The 14,007-nt window shown below is 50.0% G+C and overlaps 1 pseudogene; it reads left to right on the forward strand.

The window, feature by feature from the left end:
• The first annotated feature begins 941 nt into the window (after positions 1–941).
• On the forward strand, positions 942–7,927 carry LOC133340008 (cysteine-rich secretory protein 3-like; annotated as a pseudogene).
• Positions 7,928–14,007: the final 6,080 nt, after the last annotated feature.

Genomic DNA, 14,007 nt, shown 5'->3' on the forward strand with positions numbered 1-14,007 from the left:
GCTGGTAGGAACGTTGGGCTGCTCGGTCAATAGCCAGGGTCAACGGCGGCGTGGTGTATTCCGCAAATATGCCCCACTGTGAGGGCGGGCACAAGCCGGCGTGAGTAGGTTAAACGTTGAGTTTTATAAGGACACCACGGGGTGACCAACCCCTCCCCACCCAGCCCCACCCCTCCTACCCCCCACCCAGCCCCTCCCCTCCCATTTTTGGATGCACGACGGACGGACACAATAATCCCCTGTGGGCTGGTGTAACCAGGAGGTTCCTACCAGTATAATAGAATGTTTGCATTGTCTTTGAAACTGATTGGCCTCCACCCAGAGGCAGAAAGCCTTGTTGATGGCATTGTCTCACCGCCGGTGTTAGACCACAGAACAACACCAATGGGCGAACAGTTCAAAGTCAACGCAAGTATCAGTGTATTTATACATCTGGTGGAGCAGTTACATCTAGGGGATCTTTTTTTCCAGTATTAAAAAATGATGAATTAATAAGAATAGGTTCATAAATAAGGTTTTTGGGTTAGATCGCGTAAGTATAAATGCGTCGAAACCCTCCACCACCCCCCCCACCACACCACCCCACCTCCCCACCACCTCCCACCCACTACCACCACCACACCACACCACCCCACCTCCCCACCACCCATCACCTACCACCACCCACACCACCCCCACACCCCACTCCCACCACCACCACACCACCACCACCCCCCACCACCCACCCCCCACCACCCACCACCACCCACCACCCCCACTCCCTACCACCCACCCACCACCACTCCCACACCCACCACCACACCACCACCACCCCCTCCACCCACCCACCCACCCACCACCACCCCCCTACTCCCCACCACCACCCACCACCACCCTACTCCACCACCCACCCACCACCCCCCCACCACCCCCTCACCCCCCCCACCACCCCCCCGCACCAGCGTTCACCTGCGGCGAGAACCTGTTCATCTCGAGCGCGCCCTTCACCTGGGACTACGCGGTGCGCGACTGGCACAGCGAGGTGGTCAGCCCCGGCTTCGAGTTCGGCAAGGGAGCCAAGGGGCCCGGCATGATCGGCCACTACACTCAGGTGCGGAACGCGGTGTGCTGCGTGGTGTGTGTGTGGTGTGTGTGTGTGTGTGTGTGTGGTGTGTGTGGTGTGGTGTGGTGTGGGGGTGTGTGTGGTGTGTGTGGTGTGTGTGTGGTTGTGTGGTGTGTGTGGTGTGTGTGTGTGTGTGTGGTGTGGGTGTGTGTGTGGTATGCTGTGCGGTATGCTGCGTGGTGTGTGTGTGGTGATGCTTTCTGGGTAGACTGGGGGATCATGGCATGATCGCCACTACACTCAGGTGCGGAGCGTGGTGTGCTGCGTGGGTGTGTGTGGTGTGTGTTGTGTGTTGGTGTGTGTGGGTTGTGGTGTGTGTGGTGGTGTGTGTGTGTGTGGTGTGGTGGTGTGGTGTGGTGTGGTGTGTGTGGTGTGGTGTGTGGTGTGTGTGGTGTGTGTGTGGTGTGTGTGGTGTGTGTGGTGTGTGTGGTATGCTGTGCGGTATGCTGCGTGGTGTGTGTGGTGATGCTTTCTGGGTAGACTGGGGTCATGGCATGATCGGCCACTACACTCAGGTGCGGAGCGTGGTGTGCTGCGTGGTGTCCTACGTAGTGTGCTGCGTGGTGTGTTGTGTGTGGTGTGTGTGGTGTGTGTGGTGTGTCTGTGTGTGGTGTGTGTGGTGTGTGTGGTGTGTGTGGTGTGTGTGGTGTGTCTGTGTGTGTGGTGTGTCTGTGTGTGTGGTGTGTGGGTGTGTGGTCTGTGTGGTGTGTGTGTGTGGTGTTGTGTGTGTGTGTGTGTGTGGTATGCTGTGCGGTATGCTGTGCGGTATGCTGCGTGGTGTGTGTGTGGTGTGTGTGGTGTGTGTGTGTGTGTGGTGTGTGTGGTGTGGTGTGTGTGGTGTGTGTGTGGTGGTGTGTGTGGGTGTGTGTGTGTCGTGTGTGGGTGTGTGTGTGGTGTGGTGTGTGGTGTGTGTGGTTGGTGTGTGGTGTGTCTGTGTGTGGTGGTGTGTGTGTGTGGTGTTGTGGTGTGTGGTGTTGTGTGGATGTGTGTGGTGTGTGGTGTGTGTGGTGTGTGTGGTGTGTGTGGTGTGTGTGGTGTGTGTGTGTGTGTGTGGTGTGGGTGTGTGTGGTGTGTGTGGTGTGTGTGGTGTGTCTGTGTGTGGTGTGTGTGTGTGTGGTGTGTGTGGTGTGTGTGGTGTGTCTGTGTGTGGTGTGTGTGTGTGGGGTGTGTGGTGTGTGTGTGTGTGTGTGTGTGTGGTGTGTGTGGTGTGTCTGTGTGTGTGTGTGTGTGTGTGGTATGCTGCGTGGTGTGTGTGGTGTGCTTTCTGGTAGACTGGGAGAAGTCGGCACGTGACCGGCAGTAGCCACAGTCCATAGCGAGTTGTATACTGGAACGTGGTGTGCTGCCTGGGTGTGTGCGGCCATGCGAAGTCTCCCCAGTGGCGATGTTTACACACCGCCACCCACGTACTCGTTTGAGGCTGAGTCGACCTAGGGGAGGCCCACGACCGGTTCAGATAAATCGTCACTGGGTGTTTGGCCGCGAGTGGGAATTGAACTCAGGGTGGCCGGGTTGTAGCGCAGCGCGCTAACGCTACACTACCGCTACCCACACCACCACAACTAACACCACCACCAACACAAATACAACACCACCACCACCACAACTAACACCACCACCACCACAAAATAACACCACCACCACCACCACAACTAACACCACCACAACTACACCACAATTAACACCACCACAACTAACACCACCACCACAACTAACACCACCACAACTAAACACCACCACCACAACTAACAACCACCACCACAACTAACACCACCACCACAACTAACATCACCACAACTAACACCACCACAACTAACACAACAACTAATATCACCACCACCACAACTAACACCACCACCACCACAACTAACACCACCACAACAACACCACCACCACAACTAATATCACCACCACCACAACTAACACCACCACCACCACAAATAACACCACCACAACTAACACCACCACCACAACTAATACCACCACAACTAACACCACCACCACAACTAATACCACCACAACTAACACCACCACCACAACTAATATCACACCACCACCACAACTAACACCACCACCACCACAAATAACACCACCACAACTAACACCACAACCACAACTAATACCACCACAACTAACACCACCACCACCACAAATAACACCCACCATAACTAAAACCACCACCACAACTACACACCACCACCACCACAACTAACACCACCACAACTACCACCCCCACCACAACTAACACCACCATAACTAACACCACCACACTATCACCACCACCACCACCACCACCACACCACAAATAACACCACCAACACACAACACCACCACAACTACCACCACTACCACCACAACTAACACCACCACCACAAGTGCAGCACAACCCATCAAATCGTCCGCACCCTCTGGTTGGTGGGAGGTGGTGGTGATGGGGGGTGGGGTGGTAGTGGGTGGTGGTGGTGGTGGGTGGTGGTGGTAGTGGTGGTAGTGGGTGGTAGTGGGTGGTGGGAGGTAGTTGTAGTAGTGGTGGGGGGGGGGGCGCTCTCTCGATCTCCCACCGCCCACCACCACCACCACCCCCAGCAGTTTGGTGCGAGCGAGCGGTGCACTTGCAGGTGCTGCCGCTTAACCCGTCGCTGCCCCGTGCCACGTGCGTGCGTGCAGGTGGTGTGGTACAGCTCCTACCAAGTTGGCTGCGCCGTCAACTACTGCGAGGCCTCTGCCAAGTACCTTACGTGTGCCACTACTGCCCCAGCGTGAGACTATTACAACGCTGGGGGAGCTGGGGGGCTGTACTCCCCCCCAACCCCAACCCAACTCCCCCCGCCCTCCCACACTCTCTCTATCTCGACCACTATCATCGGTCGTGCAATGTTACGATTGTTGTTGTACAGCAGCGCCTTGCAATGAGGCGATGCAACGTACAGGGACTCGTCTACTTACGAACAATTCGACTTACGCACTTTCAGAGATACGAACACACCCGGTCCGTATGTCCAGTTGCCTGTTCGGACCGAGAGTCGTAAGTTCAACTGCCACGTAATCTATGGCGGTGATGGCATCTACATCTGCAGAACGTGAAGAGCCAGTGGCATCTACATCTGCAGAACGTGAAGAACCAGTGGCATCTACATCTGCAGAACGCGAAGAACCAGTGGCATCTACATCTGCAGAACGTGAAGAACTAGTGGCATCTACATCTGCAGAACGTGAAGAACCAGTGGCATCTACATCTGCAGAACGCGAAGAACCAGTGGCATCTACATCTGCAGAACGTGAAGAACCAGTGGCATCTACTCTACAGAACGTGAAGAACCAGTGGCATCTACATTTGCAGAACGTGAAGAACTAGTGGCATCTACATCTGCTGAACGTGAAGAACTAGTGGCATCTACATCTGCAGAACGTGAAGAACCAGTGGCATCTATATCTGCAGAACGCGAAGAATCAGTGGCATCTACATCTGCAGAACGCGAAGAACCAGTGGCATCTACATCTGCAGAACGTGAAGAACCAGTGGCATCTACATCTACAGAACGTGAAGAACCAGTGGCATCTACATCTACAGAACGTGAAGAACCAGTGGCATCTACATCTGCAGAACGTGAAGAACTAGTGGCATCTACATCTGCAGAACGTGAAGAACCAGTGGCATCTACATCTACAGAACGTGAAGAACCAGTGGCATCTACATCTGCAGAACGTGAAGATCCAGTGGCATCTACATCTGCAGAACGTGAAGAACCAGTGGCATCTACATCTGCTGAACATGAAGAACCAGTGGCATCTACATCTGCAGAACGTGAAGAACCAGTGGCATCTACATCTGCAGAACGTGAAGATCCAATTGCATCTACATCTGCAGAACGTGAAGAACCAGTGGCATCTACATCTGCAGAACGCGAAGAACCATGGCGTCTACATCTGCAGAACGCGAAGAACCAGTGGCATCTACATCTGCAGAACGTGAAGAACCAGTGGCATCTACATCTGCAGAACGTGAAGAACCAGTGGCATCTACATCTGCAGAACGTGAAGCAACTAGTGGCATCTACATCTGCAGAACGTGAAGAACTAGTGGCATCTACATCTGCAGAACATGAAGAACTAGTGGCATCTACATCTGCAGAACGTGAAGAACCAGTAACATCTACATCTGCAGAACGTGAATAACCAGTGGCATCTACATCTGCAGAACGTGAAGAACTAGTGGCATCTACATCTGCAGAAACGTTATGAACTAGTGGCATCTACATCTGCAGAACGTGATGAACCAGTGGCATCTACATCTGCATAACGTTATGAACTAGTGGCATCTACATCTGCAGAACGTGAAGAACTAGTGGCATCTACATCTGCAGAACGTGATGAACCAGTGGCAATCTACATCTGCAGAACGTGAAGAACTAGTGGCATCTACATCTGCAGAACGTGATGAACCAGTGGCATCTACATCTGCATAACGTTATGAACTAGTGGCATCTACATCTGCAGAACGTGAAGAACTAGTGGCATCTACATCTGCAGAACGTGAAGAACCGGTGGCATCTACATCTGCAGAACGTTATGACCAGTGGCATCTACATCTGCAGAACGTGAAGAACCAGTGGCATCTACATCTGCATAACGTTATGAACCAGTGGCATCTACATCTGCAGAACGTGAAGAACCAGTGGCATCTACATCTGCATAACGTTATGAACCAGTGGCATCTACATCTGCAGAACGTGATGAACCAGTGACATCTACATCTAAAGGAGATTAAACACGTTTAAAGCCATTCCCCGTGTCTAGTGTACACGCCGTACAACGCGTTTGAAATCGACAGGAGTAAAGTATGGACAGAGCAGAGCCTCACCATTCTGGCGAATTGCCCGATGATGCTGGATGCAATTACCAGCGAAACGTCGTACTCAAAAATTGTAAATGTTGTGGTTTCACGCTTCAACACACCGGTGGGCTAAAGCAGTGAACTATTTGTCTTTTGTCAACGTGACACTTTTCACTGATTGGTCGTGTCGGTTGGTGGAGGGTTACGACACATTTATAAATAACGCGATCTAAACCCAAAAACGTTGATATGAATAATATTGGTCGCGAAAGCCTCACACGTGTTCACTGACTTATGAACAGACCTTTGGAAGCTGATTCGTTCGTAAGTAGAGGAGTCCCCGTATAGAAATACTTTGCGATGAGATTGATTGCTACGGCGGCTATGCAGTGATGTTGACGGCGATCCGCCCCCCCCCCCCGTGTTGCATCCCCCGCAGCGGCAACCTGAACACTCGACTCACGCGCCCCTACGACAGCGGCCCGCGTGCAAGTCCTGCCCCAAGAACTGCACCAACAAGCTGTGCAGTGAGCCCTCCCTCCTGCCTTACACTCACCTCGCTCACTCACTCACCCACTCATACACTCACGCACTCACTCGCGCACTCACTCACGCGCTCACTCACATGCTCACGCACTCACTCATACACGCACACGCTCATTGACTCACTCACGCACTCACTCACGCGCTCACTCACTCACCCACTCATACACTCACGCGCTCACTCATACACGCACACGCTCATTGACTCACTCACGCACTCACTCACGCGCTCACTCACTCATACACTCACACGCTCATTCACTCACTCACGCGCTCACTCGCGCACTCACTCACGCGCTCACTCACACGCTCACGCACTCACCCACTCACTCACGCACTCACTCACGTGCTCACTCACTCACTCATACACTCACGCGACTCATTCACTCACTCACTCACGCGCTCACTCACTCACTCACTCACGCACCACCACTACCACTACTCCCACCACTACTATCACTACTAACTACCACCACCACTACTACCACCATCACTACCACCACTACTACCACCACTACCACCACCACTACTACCATCACACCACTACTACCACCACCACTACTACCACTACTACTGCCACTACTACCACTACCACCACCACTACTACCACTTCCACCACCACTACTAACTACCACTACCACCACCACCACTATTACCACTACTACCGCCACTACTACCAACTCCACTACCACCACTACCGCATCAACCGAGGTCTCTCCGCGTGAATTTTTTGTCCTCCTGCTTCTAAGCCCCGCCCCCCGGGGGCGTCACCCTCTGACGCGTCGCGCTCGCTTGCCCCTTCTCTGTGACGCAGCCAACGCGTGCCCCTTCACCGACTCCTACTCCAACTGCGCGCTCATGAAGAGCACGCTGGGCTGCGGCGACACGCTGTACGGCCGCATCGTGCGCGCCTCCTGCCCCGCCTCCTGCCAGTGCGCCGACAAAATCTACTGAGCTCCTTCGAAGACCGGACCGGCAATCAGCAAGCCACCGTGGGATGAGGGGGGGCCTTCCCACCCTCCCCCCTCTCTCCTCTCGTCTCCTATCTCCACTAGATGCCGCGGTCGACGCGGAAGAGTAGGCCAAAGCTCCTCTCGAGCGGAGGAGGCGTTCTTCCGCTGGCAGCAGTGGGCGTTGATACGAGCACTTTGCAGGGATGCGCCTTTTGCCTCTTTAAACATAAAATAAAAACTCCGTTTAACAAAAACCGCGCGGCTTTAAACCCCGCGTCGAAATATCAAAATAGAGAATTCGAATCGACTTTTAGTGAAATGTACCAGGCGGAGAGTAGAGGCCCTCATCCAACGGTGGCTAGACCATGGCTAAGACTGACCACGACGATGAATCCAAACTATAATATAAACGCAAATACTACACTGGTCAACACACTTTTTCTGGCATAAGGTATTCCGACGATTTTAAGGTAATTTTGGGGGTGCTGATTCCAAATCTGGTCAACACACTTTTTCTGGCATAAGGTATTACAACGGTTTTAAGGTTATTTTGGGGTGCTGATTCCAAATCTGGTATCAGTTTTTTTCTATCACATCAGGTTTTTGAGATATCAAATATTGCCTTTTCAATAAAAACTGCAGAAGAAAAATATTAAATACGGATATCTACATAAAATGATATTATAAACACACTATCCTAAAAATACAGCACCATATTTATCTACATAAAATGATATTATAAACACACTATCCTAAATATACAGCACCATATTTATCTACATAAAATGATATTATAAACACACTATCCTAAAAATACAGCACCATATTTATCTACATAAAATATTATAAAAACACTATCCTAAAAATACAGCACCATATTTTAACACTAAAGCAGTCACTGACTCGCAACAACTTGCAATCATAAGTGACAGAGTTAATTTCGGGTAAAATCAATGAAAATGGGGTATGCCGATAGCATAAAAATGAGATGTGATAGAGCAAATCTAAGATCAGATTTGGAATTGGCACCTTGAAATTAGTCTAGAACAGCTGCAAAAGTCCAGGCCAGAAAAAAAATGTTTTTGTTGTTGTTGTTGACCAGTGTTATTATCTATCGCTCTATCTCTCTCTATCTCTCTCTCTACCACCTCTGTATCTCTCTACTCTCTCACTCGATCTCTCTGTGCGTGTGCACACACGGCGCTCCGTGTTTGACGCTTTTTCTGGGGGTTGGGGGGGGTCTCGTGGCTTTTTCTACGCGAGTCGTTGGGTGTCAATCAATAAACCTTCCCGTGAACATGGCCTACACGCGTTCGATTCTGGGTGGGAGCTGACCAGAGGTCGCAAACGGGTTTTGATTCCTTACCCGTACCCGTACCCGGCCGCACCAGGGTCGCAAACGGGTACCCGTACCTGGCCGGGTACGGATACCCGTACGCTACCCGTACCCTACCCGAAATGAGTGACAAACGGTTACTCACCAGTGACTCACGGCCTACCCGTACCCGTACCCGGCCGCACCAGGGTCGCAAACGGGTACCCGTACCCGTACCCGGCCGTACCTGTACCCTACCCGGCCGGGTACGGTACGGGTATCAGGTACCTGATTGCGACCTCTGGGATGAAGCTATGTTGCAGGCGCGGGTGGGTTGATTCTAGGAACTTGAATTGTGAGAAGAGACAAGACGTTGGGAAATGAGTGACAAACGGTGACTCACCAGTGACTCACGGCCTAGCCGTACCCGGCCGCACCAGGGTCGCAAACGCAAACTCCAAATATACAGCAGCAGGCGTCAGGGTCGGGATCGAACCTACGACCTCTTGTATACCAGGCGAGGTAGTTAACATCTCCTGGCCACCGTGATGATGATGAGAGAGAGAGACACGCAAACTTCAAATACACAGCAGGCGTCAGGGGTCGGATGGAACCCACGACATCCTGTATACAAGGCGAGGTAGTTAACATCTCCTAGCCACCGTGATGATGATGAGAGAGAGACACGCAAACTCCAAATATACAGCAGCAGGTGTCAGGGGTCGGGATGGAACCCACGACCTCCTGTATACCAGGCGAGGTAGTTAACATCTCCTAGCCACCGTGATGATGATGAGAGAGAGACACGCAAACTCCAAATATACAGCAGCAGGTGTCAGGGGTCGGGATGGAACCCACGACCTCCTGTATACCAGGCGAGGTAGTTAACATCTCCTAGCTATCGTGATAATGATGATGAGAGAGAGAGACACGCAAACTCCAAATATACAGCAGCAGGCGCCAGGGTTGGGATGGAACCCACGACCTCCTGTACACCAGGCGAGGTAGTTAACATCTAGCCACCGTGGTGCCCTCTAAAAAAACAAAACACCATTCGGCTCGGGGAACTCGGGTTGTGCGGTGGGACGAAGGAAAAACAACGAAATCAAAGTGAGCGATGTGATAGGGGAGGCCCAAAATCCGGTCGCGTTTTCGGCAGCGTGAGGGTGGCAGCTTTCCACGCTCATGCGAGAGGCGCTGAGATTCAAACAACCGTGGAGGGGGGGGGGGTCGTCCCGAGTCACCCCCCCACCCACCCAATGGTGGAGCCAGGATGTTCAGGTAGAGGGGGGGGCAACCCCTACAGCAATGAAATTTGATAGAGGAGTTGTTAGTGAGTAAGGAGTTGTTAGTAAGGAGTTGTTAGTAAGTAAGGAGTTGTTAGTAAGTAAGGAGTTGTTAGTAAGGAGCTGTTAGTAAGTAAGGAGTTCTTAGCAAGGAGTTGTTAGTAAGTAAGACCTTGTTAGTAAGGAGTTGTTAGTAAGTAAGGAGTTGTTAGTGAGTAAGGAGTTGTTAGTAAGTAAGGCATTATTAGTAAGGAGTTGTTAGTAAGTAAGGACTTGTTAGTAAGGAGTTGTTAGTAAGTAAGGAGTTGTTAGTGAGTAAGGAGTTGTTAGTAAGTAAGGCATTGTTAGTAAGGGGTTGTTAGTAAGTAAGGACTTGTTAGTAAGTAAGGAGTTAGTAAGTAAGGAGTTGTTAGTAAGTAAGACCTTGTTAGTAAGGAGTGGTTAGTAAGTAAGACCTTGTTAGTAAGGAGTGGTTAGTAAGTAAGACCTTGTTAGTAAGGAGTTGTTAGTAAGTAAGATCTTGTTAGTAAGGAGTGGTTAGTAAGTAAGGAGTTGTTAGTAAGTAAGGAGTTGTTAGTGAGCAAGGACTTGTCCCTTGCTTTGTATTCGACGCGTTTGCGGCGATGGCGCAGCTATCGATCGAGGGTCGAATTCGAACCGCGCTGTGTGATCGGCATCGCGCTCGCTGCAGGTGAATGATGCCTTCAGGGAAGTCGTGTGGACTGTCTACACGCAACTGCGCACAATTCTGTGAGTCGCTTATAACCGCTTTGCCGTTACTTATTGCCAGTTATGGACTCAGACTATTGTCCTATCATCTCATTGAGTCCCTGGCACGTACTAATATGCTACACAGTGGCAGTGGAGGTCGCAAAATGCCGATTTATTACTAATAAACTCCAATGATACGATCGAAATCAGGGATTTTGATCGGATCATTGGGGGGGCACGTGCCACCCCCCCCCCCCACTGGCTCCGCCATTGCCCCCACCCACTCACCGCCCCCCCCCCCCCCCCCCGGAGGCTACGCCTGTGGTGTAATCCGCCGAGGATTAGCCCGCAAATTCTATGCAAATCTTACCCCCCACCCCCCTCCACCCCCCCCTCCACCTCCCAAACAAATCTCAGCAAATATTAAAAAGGTACGAAGGCAGAGCATACACGCCCACACACTTTGCATGCCACCAAGTTGCACAATCGTCTCCTAAACATTGGCAAACTTAAAAAGTGTGAAGTGATTTTTGTTGATATGTGAGCAGGTGTGAGGGAGAGAGAGACACGCAAACTCCAAATATACAGCAGCTGGCGTCAGGGTTGGGATCGAACCCACAGCCTCCTGTATACCAGGCGAGGTAGTTAACATCTCCTAGCCACCGTGATGATGATGAGAGAAAGAGAGACACGCCAACTCCAAATATACAGCAGCAGGCGTCAAAGTTGGGATCGTACCCACGACCTCCTGTATACCAGGCGAGGTAGTTAACATCTCCCAGACACCGTGATGATGATAGAGAGACACTCAAACTCCAATATACAGCAGCAGGCGTCAACGTTGGGATCGTACCCACAACCTCCTGTATACCAGGCGAGATAGTTAACATCTCCCAGCCACCGTGATGATGATGAGAGAGAGAGAGACACGCAAACTCCAAATATACAGCAACAGGCGTCAGGGTTGGGATCGAACCCACGACGTCCTGTATACCTGGCGAGGTAGTCACGAAAATAACTTGTCACGCACAACGAGTCTGTGTGCAAAATGTCAGCTCGATTGGATCACGGGAAGTGGGTTAAAAAACGACCAAAAGATTTGCACGGTCGTAAGCAAGCAAGCAAGCACGCAAGCAAGCAAGCGAACTTAATATAAAGGATTTTATAAAAAAATTACCCGTAAAAACAAAGTTTTTCACTATAAATCCTTTATATGCGTGGCATCGGTTTAATTTTATTATTAATTTCTGTTTTTCTTGAGTAAGAGTTTCATTTTTATCACATTGGTATTTTAAATTAAATATGGGGAAAAAAATCCTAAAAAGTGGAAAATTTTGGAAAAAAATTTTCACGAAAATAAATTGTCACGCACAACGAGTCTGTGTGCAAAATGTCAGCTCGATTGGATCACGGGAAGTGGGTTAAAAAACGACCGAAAGATTTGCACGGTCGTAAGCGCGCAAGCAAGCACGCAAGTGAACTTAATATAAAGGATTTAAAAAAAGCCGTTCCTTGGTGTGGACCAATCAGTTTCAAGGACAATGCATATATTATCATAGTGTGTTTTTGTTGTTGCATTTTGACTGCAAGTATTGTGGTTAATGCAGACATGAATCCTTGTTAAAAGGTTTCAGTTTTGTTGCCAGAAAAAAGGGGAAAAATCCTATTATTATATTTGGTACTGGCTAAGGAGGTCTAATGATCAAAGTTTCAATAGCTTACAACCCACACCGGTTCCCCCGGTTCTCTTCCTGACTTCTTATTAGCAAAATAAAAACCTTGCTGAATCCAAGAAACGTCTGGACTCATGGACTCTTATCTCTAACGACCACAAGAGTGCTGCTTGTTGCTGGCTACTGGGCGTATTGGGCCAGTAGGGCAAACTGTGCAATATTTTATTTACATATAAAATATTTTTGGGTTAGGTCATCTAAATATCAACGTGTCGTGAAACCCCGCCACCACCCGGCGCTGAGTAAACCCACTCTCCAACACACAACCGGTTAGTGCTGAACTAGTAACGAATTGTCAATGTTGTAGTGGGTTTACTCTCCAACACACAGCAACCGGTTAGTGCTGTACTAGTAATGAATTGTCAATGTCGTAGTGGGTTTAACTCTCCAACACACAGCAAACGGTTAGTGCTGTACTAGTAACGAATTGTCAATGTTGTAGTGGGTTTAACTCTCCAACACACAACCGGTTAGTGCTGTACTAGTAACGAATTGTCAATGTCGTAGTGGGTTTTACTCTCCAACACACAGCAACCGGTTAGTGCTGAACTAGTAACGAATTGTCAATTTTGTAGTGGGTTTACTCTCCAACACACAGCAACTGGTTAGTGCAGAACTAGTAACGAATTGTCAATGTTGTAGTGGGTTTAACTCTCCAACACACAGCAACCGGTTAGTGCTGAACTAGTAACGAATTGTCAATGTCGTAGTGGGTTTAACTCTCCAACACACAGCAACCGGTTAGTGCTGAACTAGTAACGAATTGTCAATGTTGTAGTGGGTTTACTCTCCAACACACAGCAACCGGTTAGTGCTGTACTAGTAACGAATTGTCAATGTTGTAGTGGGTTTACTCTCCAACACACAGCAACCGGTTAGTGCTCTACTAGTAACGAATTGGCCACGTTCTGTTTCCGTGATAAACCCATAACTAATTGTCTGTGTCGGGTGGTGGCGGGTTTAACGACACATTAATATTCACACAAGAAACCCCTCTGTTATGGATAATATTGATTGCGAAAGCCTCCGACCACGTGTTAAACTGATCTTTTATATATATTTCGATGTCATCGAGGATAGTGGTAGGTGTCATTACGTAACGCCGCTAAACCACAACTCTCCTTCCAAGTCACCTGGGCGGAGTGGCCCGGCTGAACGCGCCCATCGCACCGCAAGTCCAATTAAACCGCGCGCCCAACCACTGTGATTGTGAAGTTAGTGCGAAGTTATTGTGAAGTGTGTTTTGGCTTATTCTGACAGGTGACAAGCGAGCGACGCGCCCCTTGTCAAGGATATTGCTGCGTATAAAAGTCGAGCATCAGCTCCAAACGCCGATCAGAGAGGCACTGCCACCCGTTCCGTCCCAGCAGCAGAGATGTTGTGAGTATGCGAGCATCAAACTTGTTCGATTTAAAGCTTTCGTGACTGCAGGGATTCATTTTCTTGGTTCTTTCTGTAAAGTCACGTAGAAGGGAAATAATAAATAATAAAAATAAAACATAATAAAATAATTCTCACGACGTTTCGGCC

Source organism: Lethenteron reissneri, unplaced genomic scaffold (genome assembly GCF_015708825.2).
Source record: "Lethenteron reissneri isolate LAM-NWPU_2019-01 unplaced genomic scaffold, ASM1570882v1 scaffold_637, whole genome shotgun sequence".
NCBI classification, from domain to species: domain Eukaryota; kingdom Metazoa; phylum Chordata; class Hyperoartia; order Petromyzontiformes; family Petromyzontidae; genus Lethenteron; species Lethenteron reissneri.